Below are 19,736 nucleotides of genomic sequence, written 5' to 3' on the forward strand. Positions count from 1 at the left end.
CCCTTTCTCTAAAAATAAACAAATAAAAGTCTTTAAAAAATCAGTTCTATACCTTGTTAATTCAAGACTATCATTGCCAAATAATCTGCAATTTTTTTATAGAGCCCAGGCCTTTACCTTTGGGCCCACCATATAGATATTTATCTTATTAGTAGACTCCCTTAAGAACAACAACAAAAAAAGGGACATAATTGATGACAACTCTGAGTATGTACCCCTAAAGCTCTTACTTGTTGAAAAGGCATTTTCTTTTGTTAAAGTACAGTGTTAGAAGTGTATAAAGCCAAAATTCAGTGGATAAAATATTCCTTTGAAATTGATCTGACTAGAAGTGCAACAAAGCAAATTTTAGTCACAGGCATCTTGGTTAAAATGTGCTGACGGAATATTCTTTAAATTCATTAATAATGTGTTTTCATCCCTGAAAACTTCAAAGTATCAGTACAAATTAAAAACCATGTTCATAATACGGTCCTAGGAATTTTGATGAAAGTCAATCTTTAGAGGTAGTTACAGGAGGAAAGGAGAGAGGGATGCCCCCACTAACCGCTTGACCCTTTTGTGACCTTGGAAATCCTATTTAACCTCTTATGCTTCAGTTTCCATATCTAAAACAAAAAACAAGAACAGTACTGACCTATAAGATAACTGTAAAGATAAAGTGTGAATACTTGTAAAGCTGGACAAGTAATAACTGCTCATCAAATTTTAACTGTGTTATTAATAATATATTGTGTCAAATTTAACTGTCTATATAGATTTTTGTCTGATCTGTATATATTTCAAAAATCTATATGTGATGTTTTGGGTCCATATTCTTATATTCTCCAATAAATTATGAACTAACATTTTTATATCAACATTTTTTTACCATTGCATAGAAGATTATCTTTCTTATAATAAAATTTGCAAATTCTAGGAGAGAGAAACACAAAAGATTTTTCTCATCAAGCATTCTTCACAATTATCCCCATATCTGAACTGTAGGCAAGCATTAAAATGATTTTACTGCTTATATTACAATAAATGTTAGAAAAGAATGCTTTAACTATTCAGAGCATACTACGTAATGTATACACAATACATTGTGCAGAAAAATTCCTACAAAAGAAAGAAATGGAAACAATCACAATATTTGCCTAAGTTGAAAGTGTTCATTCATATGGTCTTAACAAATCATATTTTCCCCCAGAAAGACTAAAAATGGGAATAGTATAGATGGAAATGACAAAATTTAGTCAAGTTTTGAAAAGTTAATATTCTGCTTCTTGTCTCTTTCTCACTCTTCAAGTCAAAGCTGTTGCGTAAACATGAACGCGTCTGTACCTAAGAACCTGTCTATTTTCAGTTATAATTTCTGATATGTGATTTTTCTCTGGATATGTCAGATTTATCTCTGGATATGTTCTGTTGGAAGGATATTCTGTCCTTCCAACAGAACATGTGCAACATTCTCATTGTTGTGTAGTTCAGTAACTTTTGGATTTGGCTCTGGAAAAGCTTTCGCTCTTATTTCAAACTTGAGTGCTGAAGTCTCATCCAAAACAGTTACTTCTTTTATTGGCTCACACTATTTGAAGAAATCATTTAGTAAAGCAAAAATAATGGGTTTTGCTTTTATTTATAGGCTTTTCCCTTATTGGAGCATAGACTGCAAATCAGGGGAAGGCATATTTCTATTAACCAATCAAAAAAGGGAGGGTTTGGGGGGATAGAAAACTACTGACTGAATCATCTGTTGACTTGGGCACCTATGGTTAAACACACACACATGTGTGCATGCATGTGCAGGCACACACACTAGCAAGATTCAGCCTTGACTTGTTAAAGGGTCATTCACATCACATGGACTCACTAGCTTAGATGATTGCTTCATCCCTTACATAGCTTGGTCTGCACAGTTGTGGCTACAGTCACTTCAAGGCTCTCCTACTAGTTTACAACATTATAAGGGTGTTTTTTTATCAGCAGAACATTGGCGATAAATGTCTATTAGTCAAAATAACTGCGGCAGTTTTATAGGGCCTGTGTATTTTCCCACTGCTTCTTAAATTACCAAGAATGTAAAAATAACCAATAGTCTGACCTTTGAAATCATAAATTGGATAGGCTCATCATTAAAATATATTGTAAACGTGTTTCCCATTACTTAGCTCATTTAGCACATTCAGCAGCAAGCCTTCTGAGTTTTGAGTTTTGTTTTTCTTTTTTACTTCACAGAAAGCACTAGATTATTTTTTTTTCAAGACAAGAGATACTTACAAGAGTAGAATATAATTGGAATGTTGCTAATAGATTGTTATTAACCATCAGCATAAATAATAAAAATATAAAAGATGCAATAGGATAAGAAATTATTTGATTTTGTATTAATCATTTTGATAGTTTTCATTGTGAAATGTTAACATAATTTGTTCAATTTGAAAAGTTGTATGACTACATCACATCCATAGAGTACAAAAGCAGCAACTAGAATTAAGGTTTACAATGTAAAAATGATTACCCTGAGGGCTGAAGAAATGACCAATAATAAATGAAGAAACAAATAAAAATTATTCCAAATACAAGGAACTTCAAGTTTATCTATGTTTATTATTAATATTAGAATATTGCATATTGAGTAGTATAAGTGAGCATCTATCTATTGACATTTTCTTCCCTAAAGCAAGTTGACATCTTTATCCTCAATTTTATTTACCTGAAAAGTATTTTTAAAGTTTAAGGAAATATGTACATTTTAAAAAGTAATCTTTTGTCTTAACCTCTGTGTATACTTGGGATTTTCTGTGATATAGTTGAAAATACTGAAATGCTATGAAAAGTGTGGAATAAGTATGTGGTCTGTGAGTTACAAGATCTGGTCACAGGTCACCAGGCAGCGACATCATGTCAGAGATATTTTTCACAGATCTCTTGCATGAATCACAAAAATTAAAGTGATGGGCCACAGTTAATTATTATCAACTGGAGTTCAAAGATGGATTGATGAGCTGAAAAGATGACCAGGCAGAGTAGCAGTAATCCCACTGTCCTTGTCACACACAGTTGGGATTTGGTCTACATTTAAGCATCCCATTTAATGTATTGTAATGTGATTTTAAAGGGGGGAGATTTTAAAGAGAGTGTCACTTCAATCTCAGTTTACATGAATGCTATAATCCAAATTCACTTATCCTACATTTTTAAATAATTAATACATGATGGGATATAGTTGTTTATTATAATCTTCAAAATAAATATTCCTTTATGTAAAAGACAGAAGACTTTTTTCATATTGCTCTTTCAGGATTAGTCAAGGATTTTAAAAAGTGTAAGTTGATCTCTTACTCTGGGTACTTAAAGAGTCCTGTAACATTTGCTTCAGACTAAGCTCTTCTGTGCAAGGTTTTTCCAACACACCCTGTCGTTTCAACATTTTTTTTATTGCCTTAAAAGTAAAGCTAGAACAGGGAGGAAATCTAATTACAAGTAGGTTACATTTTAGAGAAAAGTACTACATAGGTATAAAACACTACTATTAGAAGATTAAACCCTGAATTTAAAATAAGGAAGCCTTTTCCCCTTTCTTTTCATCTTGGGAAATATTGAGTGGCTTATAATAAGCCAAAGGAAATGAAAGCGTCGATGAGAGAGGCTTGCAGGTGGTTGATAATGGCCAACATCGCCTGCAGTTTGTTGAGGAGTAGGACGTAGCTTCAAATCTATATTGTATTTCAGAAAGCATGACATAAAGGTAGAAACATGTTCCATTAAAATTAGATTTTAAATGTGTTTCATTAAAACAAGATTTTGCAAGCTATCCATATGAAGTCTAGGTTCTTGCAGGCAGAAAATTGAAGCATGTGATTTCTCAAAGAATGGGTAAAAGTTCTCTGTTTCTTTGAGTTGGCTATTTATCATTTGTATGTAGCTCCTCTTTTTAATAATGATAGTGGATAAAAACCTCAACAATAAAATTTAGCACCTGTTACTGCTTACATAATCTCGTTCATTCAGCCAAACGAAAGACAAAGTAGTGGATTTAGAAGCTCTCAACTATACAGTCCACATTTGTGTTAAGTCAAAAATGAAATCACTAACATGAATGAGAGCAGGGCAGTGTAGCAGGTAACCCATAGTATTCTTACAACAAATATGAAGCACTGAATCTATGTCTTGAAATGAATGGTTTGTTGTCCTTCCAAAGAAAGAACCCTGGTATTATTATTCTGTTTTTAAAGTAATTTTTATCTAAAATTTACATAACTCTTTCTATCTCTCTCTCTCTCAGTTTGAATAGATATTGTGGTTGTTTAGAAGCATTTTTGAGTTTCTTAGTACACTCTAAATGTACATTATAATTTCCACCTCTTCCCCAACACTTCCCTTCAATTAAGTGAATTTTAGTTAATGGGGTAAACAAATAGCCCACTTGAGCTTTAAAGCGTTTCCCAATACTTAATGTGCAATGTAATTTAGCACAAAATAAAAGTGAGTTGAAAAATATGTATATAGTTCTCTCTTTTATATTATTAGCTGTATAGCAATCCTTGATGAATTACTCAACGTTTAGCTATTTTGTGGTGCCAACTCTTTAACTAGATTAGAATGTAACAAGTGCTTTAATAATCTATGGAACATTTTAGTTTCTTTCATTCACATTTTCATCTCAAAGTCTTAGATTAAAAACACTATGTTCCTTATACTTCAAAGTCATACATGAGCTAGAAATTATCCTAACTATAAGGAACTTTAATCCTAAGGTTATTCCTATATTCCCATTCCTGGTATTTGAAAATCACATTTGAAGATATAAGGCATACTGATTAGGAATTAGGGTTTTGAGAAGGATTGCTTAACTGCTTCAAGACTCAGTTTTTTTCCACTGTAAAATGGAAAATAATATACCCATCTCACAATATTATGATAAAAATTAAGTGAGGTAATTCATAAAGCATTTAACAGTGGAGTTAGCTCCATCTCCAGGGACGATGTGTGAAGTGAGGGACAGGTTGTGAATAGAAAAAAGAAACATATCTTACTTGTCTATTCATTGGGAGGTGCATCCTGGGAGCTGCAGACCTGCTGCTGCGCCTGCTGTCTCTGCTCAGGTGGGTGTAGTTAATCAATCACGTAACTGAAAATCGAGGTTACCTGTTTTGTGCCCCTGCGTGGACGGCCCCAGAATGGAGTAAACATCAAGGATCGCTTTTCTCCTGCCACATGTGTGAGCTGGCTTGTTGCTTCCATCATTCTTTCTCTGTCTATGAGAGGATCAAACTCCCAGGGGAAAATATCAAAGTCATCGTCAGAGTGTGAACATAAAAAGTGCGTACTGAATGGACATTTTGTTGTCAAATGGTACTTGCTCATCTCTCTTGCTTCAGGGCCATTCCTGTTGAGAAGGCAGATGGAAGTAGTGAACTTGACAATTCCTAGAGGCACCTCACATTTCCACAGGGAGGAATGAGCTAAAATTTCCAGAGACTGCTTTTGTTGCGTCCACAAACAGGAAAAAAAAAAAAAACAAAGTAAGTCATGTATCTGGAAATAGGTATTCTGTGTTCTAGCTTGTACATAACCTCAGTGTACAAGTAGTTAATTTATCTGAGCCTCAGTTTTTTTATACATAACTCAAAGTTATGGATTAGTTTATCTTGAAGGTCCAGCTGGGTTTAAAATAATGGGAAAATTTAGCAGAGGCACAGTTAAAGTACTAGAGACTAAGCCAGCTCCTATAAATGGCCTGTCAGCTCACTCATCTTCCTAAAGGACTTGAGGCATGATTGTCCCTTCAAATAAGGGAAGAAACTTAGTTGAATGCATATGGACCCAGCTCTGTCAATAATACAGCATTCTGGCTAATGTTCTAGCAAAACCTATGCTCTTGACCACATTATGCATTGGAGACAATTTTACCTGCTGGCTGGCACTTACCTGAAGTTGTTAGATCATATATAATGAATCAAATGACACTCAGCAATTCAGACTTTAGTAACAATGCCAGTATTTAAATATTTTACTGAACTTTTATCTCTAAAAATATCTGGAAATCTCATGAAAAGCTTTTTTATTTGTTTACTTTTCAAGTACACAAAACTGCAATAAAGCAAAAGGCAACGGAAAACAGCCTTTGGCTGGAGACTTTTCTCTGCTTCCTAATTTTACTCAACTCAAAAGCTCATCTTTCACAACTGTGGAAATAGTAACTGTGGTATTAGACTAATCAGGAACAGTAGAAAGACTAGGATGACTAAAATAAATTAGTCATGGAGTATTTTTACTTTCATATAGGTTTGGGGTTCAGTGCATCTTAGTGATGAAAATTCCAGTATGTTTAGATTCTATGTAATCTGATTTATCAAACATAATTCAAATTATCCATTCCTAAAATGTATCTGTGTTTGCCTTTCTCCAAAGTATAAAAAATAGAATAAATTTCATATAGTAATATGTATCAAAATTAAAATTGAAATTACTTAAAATTTTTAGCTTCTTAAATGACCAAAAAATAAAAATAAAAAAACACAATGTTTTCTCCTAGGAATCTGGTAAAATACAGTGTAATCACATTACTGTAACTTTATTTGTTCTCTAGAAGAAAAAATCAAGGAAATAACAGGTGCTGGGTTAGGTAAGTCTCTTGTGGTTGTAAAAATAACAATGAAGGTTTAAATGGGAATACTCTAAGAACGGGAAGTGTTGGAAGAGCATATTGAAGAATAGAATCAGAATTCACATGGGATAGAAGGAGGTAGACTATTTACCATAAATCATCTAGATACTTAATTTGAAATCAAACATGAACCTGAACATGTGTCATATAATCTGGCTAAATACACCTGGGTTTTATTAAGATGGTGTGAGCCAAAGACCACAGTGTTTCAGATAAGCTTGAGCGGGTCATTTGCTTAAGTGAATAACAAACGTACTGCATGTCTTGCAAAATAAAACCCCCAAATCCCAACACACCAACTTCAAGTAACTAATTAATGGACTGAAGTTTCAAACACACATTATATTTGGAAATCGGTATAATGCAATGTTTAACGGCACACATTTTATAGTGATGTATGTGGGATTCAAATCTTGACATTTCTTCGTACTAACTGTAAGCAGCTTACTTCTCATCACTTCAATTCTTTATCCATGAAATGGGCACTATTATAGTCCAGTGTTATAGGGTTGTTGTGTAAAATAAACACAATGCATGTAAAATGCATGCTGCAATGCCTGTATAAAACAAGGTAATAGCAACTTTCATTTTTATTATAAATTGAGTGTTCATTTAGTGCTATTTGTTGCGCGTGGGTCACTGGCCAGTAGTGACCATGGAACGCTGTGGATGGCTCGACAATAAACACGCGAGAAAAAAACGACACATGCACAGAGACAAACTAGTTTCTGTGGGGAAGTAGGGATGAAATGGCCACCCCCCCTAGTGGGGAGCGCGCTGATTTACCGTCCATACCTGCTTTTATTAGGCTCATGCTGCATAATAATTCAGGTAAAGTACAGTACTCATTAGGGGAAGTAAGGAACTATAGAAAACAAAGAACTCTGCCGGTCTATTGAGTTGGGGGTCAAAGAGCTGTAAGACTGAGGAACAAACTAACTTCCTCCTAAGACCCTTCTCATTCAACTGAGAGCATTCTAAACAAAGAAGGTTTCACAGTAATTTACATGTTCTTTCTTAGGCCTGATCACCCTGGGGAATCCGCACTTCTCAGTACCCAGCGGCACCACCCTGTCATTGTTTCAGGCTTAGGTGGAGCAAGGGAACTAGGTAACCAAGAGATAAGGAGATTTTTTCCCAGACGCTGAGAACTCAGACTTTGTCAAAGCCGAGGAGTGAGGGTCCATCACCCCCTTTTGCTGCAGCCCCCAAAGTCCTTCTTTTGGGGGGCCTCCCAAAGTGATCGTGCCTGGCTTAGGTCGTTCCCCCCGTGGGGAATCTTACCCGTCTTTGGCTAACCGACCAAGTTTTTTGGGGTTCAGTTATGAATAAAGCAGCAGAAGCAGCATTCCTGCCAGGGAGATAAGCTTTTGTCTCCTTGCTGGCTTACAGTTCCAAGGGCGTTCCCTTAGCCTTAGCTAGGCGGGGGTTTCAGCCTCTGATACCAGTCAGGGCAGTTCCCAACAGCTATTTAGGCTCTTTTAATCCATAGGATATTTAATTATGTTAAAATTATAAATGTATGTATCCTCAGTGCTACTTCACACATCCTAACAAATACAACCATTAACTATTTAAAAATTTTTATTGTATTTTTTCTATTATCATATAATCCCCTTATACCCCTCCCCCACAGAGAGATATATGTCTTGAATATATGCCTTGAACCCCATGAGCAACCACACTGTTGTTCATGTCCATGAGTCCTTTATCCTCTTTGCTCAATCCCTTCACCCCCTACTCTCTCCTCACCCCTTAGCTGTCTTCCTGCTCTATCTATAAGTCTGTTTGTAGTTTGCTTGTTAGTTCAGTTTGTTCACTAGATTCCATATGGTATTTGTCTTTCTCTGACTGGATTATTTCACTTAGTAAATCATCTCCAGGTCCATCTACATTGTCACAAATGGTAAAACTTTCTTTTTTACTGACGAGTAGTATTCCATGGTGTAAATATTCCATAGTTGTTTTATCCACTCATCTACTGATGGACACTTCTACTGCTTTCATATCTTGGTGATTGTAAATAACACTGCAATCAGTGAACATAGGGGTGCTTATGTTTTTTCAAATTAGTGTTTTTGGTTTCTTGTGACATATTCCCAGAAGTGGGATTATTGGGTGAAGGCAGATCCATTTTTAATTTTTTGAGATATCTCCATACTGCTTTCCAAGTGACTTACCAATCTGCATTCCCACCAATGGAGCAAAAGGGATCCTCTTTGCCCATGTCCTCACCAGCACTTGTGGTTTGTTGATTTATTGATGATAGCCATTCTGATAGGTATGAGGTGATACCTCATTGTGATTTTAATTTGTATTTTTCTGATGATTAGTGACTTTTCATATGTCTATTGTCTGTTTATATGTCTGGAGTATTGTCTATTTAGGTCCTTTGTCCATTTTTTAATTGGATTTTTTTTTGGTGTTGAGTTTTGTAAACTCTGTAAATTTTGGATTTTAACCTCTTATCAGATGTACCAGTGAATATGTTCTTCTGTTCAGTGAGTTGTCTTTTCATTTTGTTGATTATATCCTTTGCTGTGCAAAAACTTTTTTTAGTTTGATGTAGATCCATTTGTTTATTTTGTCTTTTGTTTCCCTAGCCTGGGGAGATATATTCTATAAAATACTGCTACGAGCAATGTTTGAGATTTTATTGCCTATGTTTTCTTCTAGGATTTTTATGGTTTTTATCTAACATTTAAGTTTTTGATCCATTTTGAATTTATTCTTGTGTATGGTGTACGAAGGTGGTCCAGTTTCATTTTTCTGCATGTGTCTATCCAATTTTCCCAACATCACTTACTGACTAAACTCCCTTAGCCCATTGTATGTGCTTGCTTCCTGTCAAATATTAACTGACTATAAAGATACAGGTTTATTTATGGGCTCTCTAATCTATGTGTCTGTTTTTATGCCAGTACCATGCTGTTTTGATTACTATGGCCTTGCAGTATAATTTGATATTAGGTAGTATGATTCCACCAACTCTGTTCTTCTCTTTCAGGATTGCTGTTGCTATGTGGACCCTTCTGTGGTTCTACATAAATTTTTGAAAATTTTGTCCTAGTTCTATGAAATATATTATTGGAATCTTGACAGGAATTGTGTTGAATCTATAGATTGGTTTGGGTAGTATGAACATTTTGATGATGTTAATTCTTCCTATCCATGAACATGGTATTTACTTTCACTTATTTGTATCTTCTTCAATTTCTTTCATCAGTGTCTTGTAAATTCCCAAGTATAAGTAAGTCTTTTACATCTTTGGTTAGGTTTATTCCTAGGTATTTTATTCTTTTGAAGCAATTGCAAATGGGATTGTTTTCTTGACTTCCCCTCTGTTAGTTCATTATTGGCATTTAAAAATGCAACCAATTTCTAGATATTAATTCTATATGCTACTACTTTACTGAATTCATTTATCAGTTCTAGCAGTTTCTTGGTATTGTTCTCTATGTGCAGTATCATGTCATCTGCACATAAAGGAAGTTTTACTTCTTCCTTTCCAATTTGGATGCCTTTTATTTCTTCTTCTTTTGTGTAACTTTTTAAGAATTTTTTTATGATAAACAGTGGTAAATTTTATTTTACTCTTCTTTTATATCTATAGAAAAGTTTCAAGTAACTAAAAAATGGCCTTTGCCAGACTTACCAAGTGGTTATATTTTTGCCCCATTTGTTTTATTACATGTTCTCTCCTCTCTTCCCCTTGCCTCCCCTCCCCATCTCTCTTTTTTATTCTCTCTCCCCATCCCTGCCACACACACCTACACTTTCTGTTTGTTGTAAACATGTAAAAGTTGAAGAAATTGTTCTCTTTTACTCTAAATACTTTGATGCATATGTCGTAAAACTTCCCTTACATAAGTTTAGCTATCAAATGCAGGAAATTGAACATTGATATTATACTGTTACCCAATCCACAGTCCATATTCGAATATGATGAATTGTTTCATTATACCTTATATACCTATTTTTCCCAGTCCAGGATCCAATATAAGATCATGTATTATAATTTATTTTGATGAGCCTTTAGTCTCTTTCAATCTGAAACAGTTCAACATTTTTAAAATCTTTCTTGACATTAGCATCATTGAAGAGTACAGGTCAGTTACTCTATAGAATGCCCCTCAGTTTGTTTCTTTTTTGCTGGTTTTCTCATGACTAGATTTAGCTTATGTATGACAGGAATACCACTGAAGTGATGTTATATTCTCCTCAGTGCATTTTATTAAGAGCTGTGTAATATCAGTTTATCACACTTTTGATAATATTGTATTATTGATGAAAATGAAGTTAGGTGCTAAGTTGGTTAAGAGGGAAAACACCAGGTGTCAATTTTGACTAATAAAGAGATACTTTGATGCTAGAAGAAAAACCAATTACTGAAAAATTTCCAAATTTTATAAGCTCATAGATCAAAGAATCTCAATTTAAAGCAGATTTAATATACAGAAATCATACTATCATAAATTATGATCATATTTCTGAAAGTAAGCTTTGAAAAGAGACTCTCCAAAATGGCCAGAGAAAAGTGATGCACAGAGGAAAGCAAGGTAAGAATGACTCTTGGCTCCTCCTCAGGTACTATGCCCACCAGAAGACATTGGAATGACATCTTCAAAATACTGAAAGAAACAAACTGTCAACCAGGAATTCCAAATGAAAATGACCAGGAAACACAATGTGAAAATATCCTTCACAAAGGCAAACATATTTTTTTTTCAGAAATACATTAGTTGAGAGGATTTGTTGTTGGCAGATCTAACTAAAAGAAATAAAAAGGGAGTTATGTGGGCTAAAAGAAAAATAATATAGGATGGAAACTCAGAAACATAAAAATGGAAAAATAATGCTGAAAATGGTAAATATTTTCTTAAATATAAAATACCTTTTTTATTTTTAAATTTCTCAAAAAGTAATTAACTATTTAAATAAGAAAGTATTTGGGGGTTAATAACATATGTGTAAGTATAATGTATGAAAACAGTAGCAATAAGAGTGGGGAAACAGAATCCATTGCTGTGGGATTATTGTGGGATTATGAAAAGGCATACTATTATTTCAAGGAATACTGTGGTGAGTTAAATATGCATATTATAACCCTGTAGAAACCACTTAAAGTTTAAGAAATTCTACTTAATACTGAGAAAAATGAAATATATTCACCGAATCCCAGAAAAATCAGGAATTGGGAATAAACCACAGATAGAAGAATACAAAACAAATGTAAAGATAGTAGATGGAAACTGTGAGATGGCAAAGACTTCAATAAAAAAAAAATCAATGGATAAAAAAAGCAAGACCCAGCTATATACTGTCTATGAAAGACACACTTTAAATCTAACGAGAGTTATGTTAAAAGCTTGGAAAAAATATATCACACATAAGAAAACCAAAGAATGGACTATATTACTATGATACTTTAGAATAAGAAATGGTACCAGAGATAAAAGCAAATATTTCATAAAATAAGTGCATCAATTAAACAAGAAGACCAAATAATCTTAAATGTCTATGTCTAAAATGTTTCACAATACATAAGCAAAAACTGAGAGATCTGAAAGGAAAAACAGAAAAATCTGCAATTATGTTCATATTACTTTCAGTAATTTAAAGAATAAGTAGACAGAAACTGAATAAGAATAAAAAGTTTAAATGAATTGTCTATTGATTTTTTACTTAATTCATATTAATAGAATGGTTCACTCAACAACGGCAGAACACATTTTTTTTCAAGTAAAGTGAACATTCCCCAAATATGCTATAAGCTAATCCAGAAAACAGGCAATTAAGATTTACCCTTTTACTGTCTAAAGTAAGTTGAAAAGAATTGAAGCATAGAAAGTATATTCTCTAACTTAAGTAATTAAGTTAGAAATTAATAACAGAAAGATACTTGGAAATTACCAAATATCAGGAAATTAAATGTTTTTCTAGATAATCCATGAATTACAAAATAAATTGCAAAGGAAATTATAATATATTTAAAACTAGATGAAAGTGAAAACTCAATATATCAAACATATCAAAGTATGTGAAATATAGCTAAACCAATGTTTAGGGAAATATTTACAACTGTAAATGTTTATATTAGAAAAAATAAATGATCTAAAATTAGTGATCTAAAGTTCCAACTTTAAAACCTAAAAAAATAAAATTAATATAAATAGAAGGAAGGAAAATATAAATACAAGATCAGAAATTGATTAAATAAAAATGGATATTATAATACAATGGACATGTCAGAAAATCAACTATTAATAAAATTGATAATCCTGTAGGTAGACTAAAAAAGAAAAAAAGGAAGACACAAAATTTCTAATATCAGAGATGAAAGCAGGGATATCACAAAGATCCTACATTAAAAAGGCTAATAAAGTAATATTATAAAGAATTTTATGTCAATAAATTGACTCTTGGATAAAATGAACAAATTTCTTGAAAGACAAACAAAATTGACTCAAGAGAAAAATTGAATAGGTCTGTATCTACTATGGAAGTTTGTGACTAAAATCTTCCTCACAGAGCAAACTCCAGGCCCAGTGGACATTACTGGTGAAGTCTAGTAAGCTTTTAAGGAAGATGCAGTGCCAACCTTATGCAATAGTAAAAGGGAACACTTCCTAATTCATTTAGTGTGATTGGCACATGCTGATATCAATATAAGAAAACTACAGACCAATATTTTCATAAATATAATGGCAAAAATATTACTGAAAAATATTAACAAATATTATCATGATCCAGTTGTTTATTCCCAGTATGCAAGGTTGGTTTAACAATTGAAAACTAATCTAGTTTACCATATTTTACCAATATATTTACCCTATTAATAGACTAGATTAGAAAATTTATATAATCGTAATAGATGGAAGAAGAAATAATGGACAAAATTAACTTGCATTCATTATAAAAACTAAGAACAGTAGGGCATCCATCAAATATCTACAGCTAATACCAAATGACTTTCATTTTCTTAAAGGATGTTACCATATTATAGGATCAGCATTGGATTCTTTTGCTGGAGGGTTGGATACTGCTGGGTGACAGTAGCTGGGTGTTTTGACATGAGGGAGCTCACGCTTTTGGGCTCATTCACATCATCCATCTCTGTCACTATCGTTACTGTGTTGACAATTTTATTGCTAGAGCACTGGGGTGGCTAATGATAGAGTCTGGCTGACATCTACTGGTCGAGTCATTCTGCTGTTGACTTGGTAGTGTAGTTCATTTCTACAAATGGGTGGTGTCTAGGGGGCATTGAGCTAATGGATAAAATAACAAGATCCTCATACCTTGTTCCTTCCCCCATAGGCTTAAAACTACATGCCTTTTTCTCAAGCATCTTCATCTTGGATTTCCAATGTTTCTCCTTTTCTCCTTTCTTGTTCCTGACCATTTGCTATTGCTTATCAATTCTTGTAAAGACAGCCATCACTTCACATGGTATAACAACCATGCAAGCTGAAACCATGCAAAGCTAACTGAATAATCAGTAAGAAAGATTATGATTGCTCAGTGATCTTTGAAAATATTTAAAAAGACAATAAAAACTCTTACTGATATGTATAAATATATAAAAATAAAAATTATAAAATTAATATTTATTTGGTAGGCTGTAATTTAAAATATTTAAAGTGTTTTTTTCTTTTTTGCATTTAATATTTATAGCTTCATTGAGGTATAATCAACAAATAAGATTATAAATATTTTTAAATGTACATATAACTTTGTATACATATAACATTGTAAATGTATTTACCAATATCAAGTAAACTCACACATTTACTACCTCATAGTTGCCTTTGTGTGTGTGTGCATGTGCATGCACACGTGTGGTGAGAACACTTAAAATCTACTCTCAGACTAGTTTGAGTATACAATACAGTATCATTTAACTACAGTCGCCATGCTGTACATTAGCTTTAGGAACTTATTTACCTATAACTAAAAGTTTTATTTCTTTGTGAAAATTGCTAAGAGCAGTGTGAACATCACTTGCTTTCTTCTCATTGTATAACTTGGAATATGAAGCAAGAATTTTTTTTATGCCTCAGCCTCCAACATTTTGTCCTTTAATGTCATAAAATGCTTACAAGAGTTCATACAATGTGAAGATTTTTTTACAAAGGTCACTTTTTGGGGGACATCATTCATTTCCTCACAACTACTTCTTTTCTCATGTCTGTCCACAAGTTCACATTCACTGACTTTCTCTAGCTGCATGTCTAGAGGCTTTCAAAGGGTAACAATGTCACCTTTTCTGTGGCCAACTATGCCTTCTACAACTCAAGTCTGAATCAAATCCTGCAAAAAATATTTCTATAGCGCAGCAAAAGTTTCTACCTTCTACACAGAATTTAATATAGAAGTAAATGTTCTAAAGTGGCTTTCTGTTCCTAGTGAAATTTAAAATGAAAGATGCTGAAGGGACTTACTCTTGTTATTTATTATAACCTAACTTTTAAATATGGTTCAGATTGTAGCTTCAAGCAGATTTACCTCTCAGACTCTCTTTGCTTTGCTATTACCATTTTCAAATCTTCTAACCACATCCAATTTCACATCAAGTTTTGATTTCTTTGCTGAACTTTCACCTTTGTTCATTGATTTGTTTTTTGAATTATCTAATTTAGTAAAATGTCTTGTGGGTTTACAACTGGGAGGCAAAGTGGTAACACAACTGCCTCTGTGCTCTCTGTGCTTGCACTGAAGAATAGCTTGCAGTGACCAATTGCTGTCATATTTGGAAAAAGTGATTGTTTGGTCACTGATCATGATGCACATGTTTTTACATAGTGACTTGTGGACTGAGGAGTTAGTAGCCAAGTTTGTACTTTATGGAGTTACTCATAATTAACATGCCATGGTAACTGAACTTTGAATCGTGTTGTTGGAAGAATGGTGTTAGCCAAACCACGGTCACTGAAATCTTTGTATTCAGAACCCGTGCAAAGTGAGGATTGCCTGCAAGTCCTGATAGCAGGGCACTTCTCTCTCTTTACAAAGTGGATGACCAAGTACATTGGCTAAAGCCCTGGAAAGGTTTCATTTTTACTCTTCATTTTACTCTTCAGAGTCATCATCAGGGAATGGATCTCTCCTGCTACAGCAGTGCATCTCCAGCTCACCATTGCATATCAAAGTGATTCATCCTTGAAACAAGTTTTGGCTTTTTCCTCCTCCAACAGGTTATCCAGTGCCTCATAAAGACAGGTGTTAAATGGAGGAGAGGTGTGAATACAAACTTGATAGGGGACATGGAGGTCTGAGTCACCTATTTCGGGACCAGCTTAATCCTGAACTAATTCTTGACTTAGACGCTTTGATTTAGACATAGGCGAAGCTCTTTAACAATTTACAAAAAAATCAAACACAAATAAATGCACGTGTACATATGAACAATTGAAAGATGGTAAATTACATAGTTTTCAAGTGCAGGGTTTAAAGCCCATTCTTACTGTGTACTTAATCCAGATTTTCTATGTACTAGATTTAGGACCTTTAGCAAGATGCTTAACCCTTTCATGATTCCATTTCTTCATTTGTAAAGTGAAGAGAGTAAAATGTCATGCCCTAATACTGCTTCACCCTCTGTTCTATAGTAAGTGATATTTTTTGCCACACACAAAACTTATACAGATGATTCTCCCAGCATCACTTGCAAGCTTGTGGGTGTGCATGTGTGTGTGATTGTGACTAACATGTAGCCAAAATAAACTAACCAAAACTGGCATGTGATAGATTTAATTAGCTTTCCTGAGGAAATAAACAAAGCTTACCTTTTGCCTGTCCTTATTTCCATTGGTTTCTCTGCCCTGTGGCCTGGAAGCTGTCTGTACAGACATACCTAGTTATATTGCACTTTCCTTTATTGCACTTCACAGATGTTGCGTTTAGAAATTGTAGACAAGACCAAAAAGATTACAACTCACTTCATTGCTATACTCACTTTATCATGGAAGTCAGAATCCCAAACTCACAGTATCTCCAATGTATACCCATATTGGTCATTGACCATGAAAATGAGGGTCACACCCTGGGCATGGCAGAGCAAATTGATGGGAGGACCTTGGGTTCTTGCAGACATTTTGGAGTAGAGCCCTTCACCAGACTTTGCCCTCTTCTCTTCAGACACTTGTTATGTGTGAGAGCAGTGAGCATCTCTCTTTTGTTTAAGTTACTTTTACTTAGGGTTTACTGTCACTTGCAGCCAAATAATTCAAGTTCACTTGCATAACTCATCTATTAACTAAGTAGATATATATAAAGCATGTGTATAGCTTTTAATATATGTAAATCACTAAGAACTCTGTCAGTTATTTATTTTAGCTATTATTGGTAATCATATACATACATACTCAATGAGAAACAAATTTTTCATCTCTTATTTGAGATAAATAACAAAATAGTTGACAATACCCAATAGTGGAAATGATGCTGTGAGATGTTTAAATTTAAATATTGTTCATCAAAGTAGAAATTATTCATGTTTCTTGGGTACATATAATATCTTTTATGCATAAAACTTTAGAAGGAGTGTTACAGAACAGACGGGGTTGTGGGGAATGATATACTATTACTGAATGAACCCATTCTTGTGCTCCGGGGTCCCCCACCCCATACTTGGTTTGCTTTCCCTGATGCCTGCCACCAGGGAAAGACATCTCTCAATGCCAGAGATTGGTGAAAAGGAAAGGGATTATTTATTTAAAGAGTTATACAAACTCTTAAGAGTAAAGACTTAATGTCTTCACTGAGATTCCAAAGTCCTTTAGAATACCCACAAATGCACAGCCCTTCCTTCCCCCTCTGCCCAGTCTGGGGTACTGCATCTCAGAAAAAGAAATAGAAGTTCATGGTTCTTCTCTGCCCAAGACAAATGGTCCCAAAAAGATGCTGTATGGTTACCATGCCTGTGTTTAAATCCCAGCACCAATCTTCCTCTGCAGCACTATTTTCAACTTTTCCTACAATTTACCACAGCTGCCAGCATTCCCATATTTTTCCAGCATTACTGGGCTGCCATAGTAAATCTGGGCAGGCATGGCCCTATGGCATGGAGCCAATCATCTCCAAGCTCTTACTCAGGCTCTGTAACCAGGGGGAGTTGCCTCCCAGTTACATCATGGGTTGAAGTCACTCCCATCCCCCTGGCTCAAAGCATGGCCACAGCTATTTAACAGTCCATGAAACCAGTTAAAGGTTATAGATATGTTAAATGACCATTCTAGATGTTATCTGCAAAACTGTTGCTGTGCAAAACAGCTCTCAATGGCCCTGCTCCATGTGTCCCATCCCCCAGCTCAGACTCGTGAGTGTGAGGACATCCTATATATATTTTTTTCTAATATTTCCTGGACACCGAGTTCTGAACCCATTACAAATCCCTATTCCCCCCCCCCCACCCTTGGCTGTACCCTGTTACAGGAGTACAACTTGCTGCTCTATCAAATACAGTTATCTATGATAGTCACTAAGCAAAAAAAATGAAGAAAAATTTAAATTTTATCACATTAAAATAATGCACATATATACAGTAAAAAACAAATAGTACTACAACTTTTGAAAAAAAAAGAACAACTTTCTGCTCACTCCTCTTCCTCCAAAATTTACTTTAATTTTAACTTTTTGTTCTATTAGCCTTTACATTTCTTAAAAGTCACCTAGCACTAATTTTGAATTAAAAAATTAACATCTACTTTGATCTTGTTAAAATGGATTAGAATTTAGTATACACACTTCTCCTTAACCTTCCAATATACCACAATTTCTCATGTATCAATAGTCAATGTTTACATTATTATGATTAACTAAGCAGTTTGTATAGCCAAGCCATATTGCACAGCTTCATTGCATTTCCCTTCTTTTACAACCGTTCTTTCTGGAAGTTGGAAGTTGCCTTGATTTTTATTTGTTTAACTTTCTGTGTGACTAATACTAATTCTTTTCAAACTTTCCCATAGAGCTGCCTGAGGCCCTCTGAGAACAATCACATGTATCAGTTACTCTGGCAATTCCACTTCTGTATCCATCCTGCAGCCTTCTATCTTTTCACTCCTGTTTGGCTGGTCACTCTCCAGGCAACTCACATAGCTTCCATATTCCTCTCTCCATACGCTGGCAGTTGTCTCTCCCTTGTTTCTGTGGTTTCTGGAGCCCATACATTGCTGTTCCTTTGTGCTATCACTTTGATGATAGGCTATACTAGCTTCCTGAGAAAAGGTCCATGGAGAATACATGTTTGGAAATTTTGTAAAATAAATGTATATGTTTTTCTATCAACAAATTTGGTTGCTTCTGAAAAGGCATAGAATTCTAGGTTAGAAACCACTTTCCCTGAGTTTTGAAAGCACTGCTACTTTGCTCCTGCATCACAGTGGGGATGTCAGATGCCATTTGATGACATCAGCCCTTCATAGGTAACCCTTCTTTTTCCCCTCTAGAAATTTCCAGAATTTTTCATTTAGCCCTATTTATTTATTTATTTTTAAATGTAATTTTTTACATTACCTTTTAGTCTGCTTATACTCCCTCTTCACCCCATAATGACCATGTCCATGGACAAGGTTGCCCATGTCCATGAGTCCTTTTTCCTTTTTGCTCAACCCCTCCACCCGCTAACACTCCCACCCCTGCCACTAGCTGTCATCTGGTCTCCATCTATGAGTCTGTTCTCATTGTTCTTGTTAGTTCAGCTCATTCAGAGAAAATACTAGAGGAAAAAAATCACCAAATTTTTAGAAGCTACAAAGTGGATTGATGAATGGTAACCAACTTGGCAGAGCAGGGAAAGGTGAAATATAAATACCCACAGAGGGAAAAATTAAGAAGCAACATTTAAGACTAGAAAAATCTGGTGTAACAGGTTACCAATAAAGTCACAGATGAGGGAGAAGAATGGTTTAAAAGTTTATATAGGAGAAGTTGGACCCCATTTACCCTCTGACAACCTATACCTCTATCACCTTTCCTGACTGTAGCATGAAGCTGAGATTTGCTCTCTGGAGAAAGCTCACAGAAAGTCTCTGTGTGTGAAACAGAGGCAAGGGCACATGGAACAGACTGACAGCTG

This window comes from Phyllostomus hastatus, unplaced genomic scaffold (genome assembly GCF_019186645.2).
Source record: "Phyllostomus hastatus isolate PE091 unplaced genomic scaffold, TTU_PhHast_1.1 phas_scaffold_39, whole genome shotgun sequence".
Lineage (NCBI taxonomy): Eukaryota > Metazoa > Chordata > Mammalia > Chiroptera > Phyllostomidae > Phyllostomus > Phyllostomus hastatus.